Below are 6,000 nucleotides of genomic sequence, written 5' to 3'. Positions count from 1 at the left end.
GAAAGGCAATTTGTATCGCCAAATTGTGAATGTATGTTGTTATTATCATGTAATGTTATTACAATTTTGTTGAGATTTTCTATTCTTACTCCCTTGTAAGGGAAGCTGAGCTCGTGGGAGAAGAATGTGCCCAGCTCCCCCCACTTTCGCCTTCAGAGGTGCTCCAAAACTGACCTAAGAAAGCAGTTTCAAATTGCTTATGAGAGTGCAGGCGCGGCTTGCCCAGAGTCATCCCTGCACTGCCCCCCCACCCGCGCCTGCCCCACTGCCGCACCCCCACCCGCAGGGAGGGCAGGTGCAGCAGCACATCAGGGAAGTGCAGGGAGGGCTTTGGGCAAGCTGCACCCCAGGTCTCGGAAGCAATCTGAGGCTGCCCTTCTTTGGTCAGTTTTGGAGCACTTCCAAGAGCGCACTCACAGGCGTTCTCCTCCGAGCTCAGCTCCCTTGTTAGATTTAGATTTCTTTTACTTATTTATATATATATATATATATTTGTTATATGCGTCCAAAGATATGTATGTTAAATTTATATTTCTGTTACTTATTTATATATATCATTTGTTATATGCATCCAGAGTTATGTATGTTAAATTTATATTTCTGTTATTTATTTTCCCTATGTTGTCTATGTTCCCTATGTTTTGGATTAGATTCAATAAAATAAAATCTATTATAAATAAATTACAAATTTAAAAATAAGTATTCTTCCTTTCTAGAAGCTATAGATCTCATTTATTAAGCTATAGCACGAAGAAATTTTTAAAAATCTTGTATATTTTGTTGGATATGATTGTATTTTCTGTTTCCGTGGAGATGTTAATTCCTCATGTATATAATTTTGTTATCCTTTTACAATCTCTAATAAAGTTTGTTAAAACTTTTTTTAAAAGTCAGCTTTCTGCCTTCTCCCCGTTCACCCAGATGATTTTGAGCATTTGGGATTTGCATTTGAGGGTAGCTTCTCCATGGGTAGGACCCTCCCTATGGGGTGTTTGGTTTCCTGCACTGCATTTGAACGGTTCAGCTCCTTTCTTGGAGTGGGCCCTCCGGTTGAGAGTTGGCCTTCACAGTACTGCTCTTATTATCTTGATGGTTTTTGATTTGCTGGTGCTAAGGGTTCTGGGCAATGTTCCATTTTGCTCCGTTGTTTTATGGAGTTGGCCAAGGACTTGGGGGTTCCTCTTGCTCAGGAAAAAATGAAGGGCCCTGCTACTGTTTTAACCTTGCTGAGCATTCAGATTGGCACGGGTGGGCAGTTGTCCTGTCTTCCTGCTGACGTTAGGGACTTTGCAGTCCATGATTGACTTGGTTTGGGATAGGAAGATTACTTTAATTGGATTACACCTGTTAGTGGGCCATCTTTCTTTTGCATTTAAGGCTTTTGTTCAAAGAGGGTGAGAAGTCATGAAAAGTCTTCACCTCCCACACCATAGGACCAGGGTCACCAGGGGTATTAAGGAGGACCTTTTGGTGTGGATTTCTCTCTTCACATAACGAAGTACCCTTTGGGCGTGAAGACCTGTTGGATGAAGCTGAACTCCAGGTTACATCAGTTGCTGCAGAGCCTTCAGGATTGGGCCTCCTTTTCCGGGGTCACTGGTGTGCTGAGGATTGGCCTGAGGTGTCAAGAGTCACTCCATCTTGTTCCTCTTGTCACGTGTATTCAATTGTACAATGCTATGCTGTGCTTCAATGCTATGCTGCGCTTGCTATGCCTTTGATATAACTGTAACTTGTTGCTTATCTGGAGAGAGGATGGCATGTCTGGGAATTGGCTAGTTGCTAGGTAACCAAGATCAAAGAGCTGAAGGAGATGAGAACCATGAAATGATAGTGGGCACCTGTGGTGATGAGAGCTTAGCAAAAACCCCACGCAAAAACCCCGCTTTTGCTTGGCACGCTTTGGCTTGAATGGTAACGGTCAGGGCAAAGGTTTATAAGTTGGGGGAACTGACAGAGAGGTCAGTTCTGACAACGCGTGTGTATGCCCATGAAGCTGGAATAAAGATCTTGAACTTCAAATGTCTTTTCCTTGACTCTGGGTCTGACATGAGGAATGGTTCCAGGCAAGTTAGGTCAAAGACCTCACCTTTCTGGAATTCTTTCCAATTGTGGATTTAGAAAGCAAACTTTGCCGACCATACTGTACATTTTTGGTGCGACAACCTTGCCACAGTGCACGTGATTAACTCCTTGATGTCTAAGTCCTCTAGGTCATGGCTTTGGTTAGGGCTTTCGCACTTCTCTGCTTGCAGAACAATATCTTATTTAAAGCACGGCATGTTCCAGGTGTCAATAACAGAGTCACTGATGCTCTATCTCGACAGCAGATGGAGAGGTTCTGTCAGCTGGTTCCGGAAGCCGACCAGTTCCCAGTACGGGTACCTGTGGAGGTATGTCAGATTGGCAGTCTAAAGCCATAAGGGCAATTGGTTTAGCTCTTGCTCCAAATACTAGTTTGAAGACTAAGAGAGAGGTCACTCAGAGATATATACAAAAACAACCACCAGGTTATAGTGACCCAAATGACTATAAATTAGAATGCACAACAATCAGTTCTAAAGATAAAGGCAATAATTGCTGTTGACGGTAACATTACAATTTCACCAAAGCATACAGTATAAAAAAATCATGACGAGTTGCAATGCCTTCTCCCAATTCACCCAGATGATTTTGAGCACTTGGGATTTGCATTTGAGAGTACCATTTGAGGGTACCATTTGTTGGACTTGGATGGTCACAATGGAGAGGAAGTCAACTCGATGCTCCTGCTTCGAATGTTCTTCCAGCAAGGGATACTCCACTGTCTATATTTCCATATGAAAAGCTTCCATGAACTAATTCTCAGTGCTTCTTCAGCATTCCAAAACTGTCAAAAGCATTCAGACAAATTCTTAATACACATTTAACAAAATCTCTACTACAAGTTTCAAATCGGCATTGAGCCATTCTGAGCCCGACTGCTATGCTCTGGCAACTTGCTGTCTGGGGATGGGTGTCAGCAAAGGGGCAATGGGTGATTTTCAGGAGAAGGGCTGCTCACATCTGTGGCGGCAGCACTAAACACCTTTCACACAAGCACAACAGAAAGGTACTGTTAGTGTTTGTTAAATACCCACCCAACCAGAATCACGATGTTCCAAGAACACTCAGCATCACGCTTACACTCAAATTTAAATGCTGTGAACTGTAAGCAAGGGTCCAAACCAATCTTGATTCTTGGCAAGGGTCCAAACCGCTCGATTCTTGGCCGGCAGTGTTAATGGCTACAGCGAGTGTTTGCGGGAACTGCAGCCACATGGAGAGATGGGCTATCAGACTGAGAACAAAGAAGGGGAGGGAGAGTGCAGATTTATAGGGACTCAAGAGGAGGCATTTCACCTGTCCATGCGCCAACAAGCGGGGATCTTCAGAAATGTGGAATGGCTGACAGGAGGGAAAGGGGCAATCGCTTCTTTGCAGGTTCACATTTAATTTGTGAGATCAAGGTACCACAAATTACCAGATCAAGATAAATGATTTACCAGATCAAGGTAAAGGGGGGCAACTAACTTCTGGAGAATCAGGATCCAGATACTCAGTGGCAAAGGGGTGTGACGCAGATTCGACACGGTTTAGTATAAAGGCAGATAATGCTTGGGATAAAAAGGGCGAGTCTGAATTCAGTATAACACCAAAATCTGGGAACAGGACTGAAACTGGATTATCCAGCTAGTGCAAAAAGGGCCCATGTGGTGCCATTGCCACTCCAAACCAGAGGTACCACTAATTTTGGGGCTATAGGGTAGAAATGGGAGGTTGTCTATGTGTCATGAATTAAGCCAGGGATTCCCAAAATCCCACCGTCACCTTTCCTGATGCCCACCAAGTGTTTTCAGAAAGTGGGTAAGGCGAGGTGGGGCTTTGTGCAGCAGGAATTCCGACAGACAACTGGTGATCCGATTGGCTGTGGAGATTAAAAGAGCAGCTGCCCAAGATGTTGAAGAGTTACTGTAGTGTATCAGTAACTACATGCGCCCCGCGCAGAGGCAACTGGGCTGTCCCAGAAGCCTCCAGCGCAGGGCGCGGAATCACCCGCCAATCAACAGTCACGGCGGGTAGTTCAACAGGTCAGGATTGGCCTGACCGACCCAGTAGGCTGTACCGGGAATTGTATATAAGCGGGGCCCGGCCCGCGTGCTCTCTCTCTTGCAACGTGCTCCTAATAAACTATGTTGCCCTACTCTCGTCTCCGCTTCGAGTACGTTACACTGGCGACGAGGATGGGATCTTAGCCTCAGCGGCTACCACGGAGATCTAGGGCAACCACGAGCCCTGACCGCCGCCGCCATGGCCACACAGAACGGAACCACCGGCTACATCGAGACATTCGACCCCGCCAATCCCGAGGGCTGGGAGTCCTACGCGGAGCGGGTCGAGTTCTACCTCAGGGCCAACAAGGTCACCGACGCCGGCACGAAGAGGGACGTTCTCCTGAGCGTCTGCGGGCCAGCCACGTTCGAGATCGCCAAGGGTCTCTCGGCTCCCGTCCGCCTCACGGAGAAGTCCTACGAGGAGATCATCAGACTCCTCACCGGCCATTTCTCGCCACAGCCTTCGCGGGTGGCCCGTCGGTTCCTGTTCCACAGAAGGGACCAGGCAGTGGGGGAATCGGCCGCCGACTACCTGGCGGCCCTCCGCAAGATCGCCGGGAACTGCAACTTCCCCCAGCTGGAAGACACCCTGGCCGACCGATTTACGTGGGGCCTCCGCGACGAGAGGCTCCAGCAGAAGCTCTTCGCCAAAGAAGAGCTCACCCTCCAGAGCGCCTTCAGCGAGGCGGTGGCGTTCGAGAGGACCTCCAGGACCTTCCCCAAGGCCCGGACAGAAGCCGCCCACCACGAGGAGCTGGACCACGACTGCCCAGAGGAGGAAGAAGCCCACCAGCTGCGCCGCCCAGCCGGGCCACCCAGCAGAGCCGCCCAACGCCCTCGAGCGGCCGAACGACCCCCAGCGACGGAGAGGGTTCCGGCCACCAAGTGCGCCAGCTGCGGCGACCTCCACGACAGGCGGGACTGCCGGTACCGGACCTGGGACTGCCGGAGCTGCGGAAAAACGGGCCACATTGCGAGGGCTTGCCGAGCCAAGCCCAACCGCCGGAGGCCGACCACGCATCACGAGTCGGCGGAGTTCCACTCCACGGACTCCACGTCCCTGCAGGTACTGAACTTGCCCCTCTCCACCCCCGACAAAATCAAAATGGCGGTCCTCATCGAAGGGAACCCCTGCCAAATGGAAGTGGACTCTGGTTCCTCCATCTCCATTATAGCGGAGGAAACCCTGAGGAAGCTGTGTCCCCCCCAGCGGCTGCAACTAAGGCCGGCGAACTTCATACTCCGGGACTTTCAGAAGAATCCGGTGCAAATCGCGGGGTGGGCGCGGGTGCAAGTCGAGCGGGGGTCCTTCTACGGCCCGCTGGACATCCTGGTGGTAAAGCGCCAGCTTACCACCCTGCTAGGACTGGCGTGGTTCAAACCCTTGGGGATCCGGTTGGAAGGGGTGGGGCAAACCCTAACACCCAGGGGGTTCGGGGAGATATGCCAAGAGTGTTCGATGGTTCTCTAGGGAGATATGCCCGGACGTGTTCGATGGTTCTCTAGGGAGCTACAAAGGGCCAGCCATCTCCCTACCGCTAGACCCCACGGTCAGGCCGATTCGGCTCAAGGCGAGGAGGGTCCCGTTCGCTTTAAAGCCAAAAATAGAGGCCGAACTAGACCGCCTCACAGCCCAGGGAGTCCTGGAGCCCGTGGACTACGCCACCTGGGAGACCCCCATCGTAACCCCTATCAAACCAAACGGGGAGGTGCGAATCTGTGCAGACTATAAATGCACGATAAACAAGGCACTGCAGGATAACCCCTACCCAGTGCCGGTGGTGAGCCACGTTCTGGCTGCCCTAGCGGGGTCCAAGATCTTCGGGAAGCTGGACCTGGCACAGGCCTACCAACAGCTCCCGGTAGA

Source organism: Heteronotia binoei, chromosome 19 (assembly GCF_032191835.1).
Source record: "Heteronotia binoei isolate CCM8104 ecotype False Entrance Well chromosome 19, APGP_CSIRO_Hbin_v1, whole genome shotgun sequence".
Lineage (NCBI taxonomy): Eukaryota > Metazoa > Chordata > Lepidosauria > Squamata > Gekkonidae > Heteronotia > Heteronotia binoei.
This window is presented reverse-complemented; position numbering follows the sequence as displayed.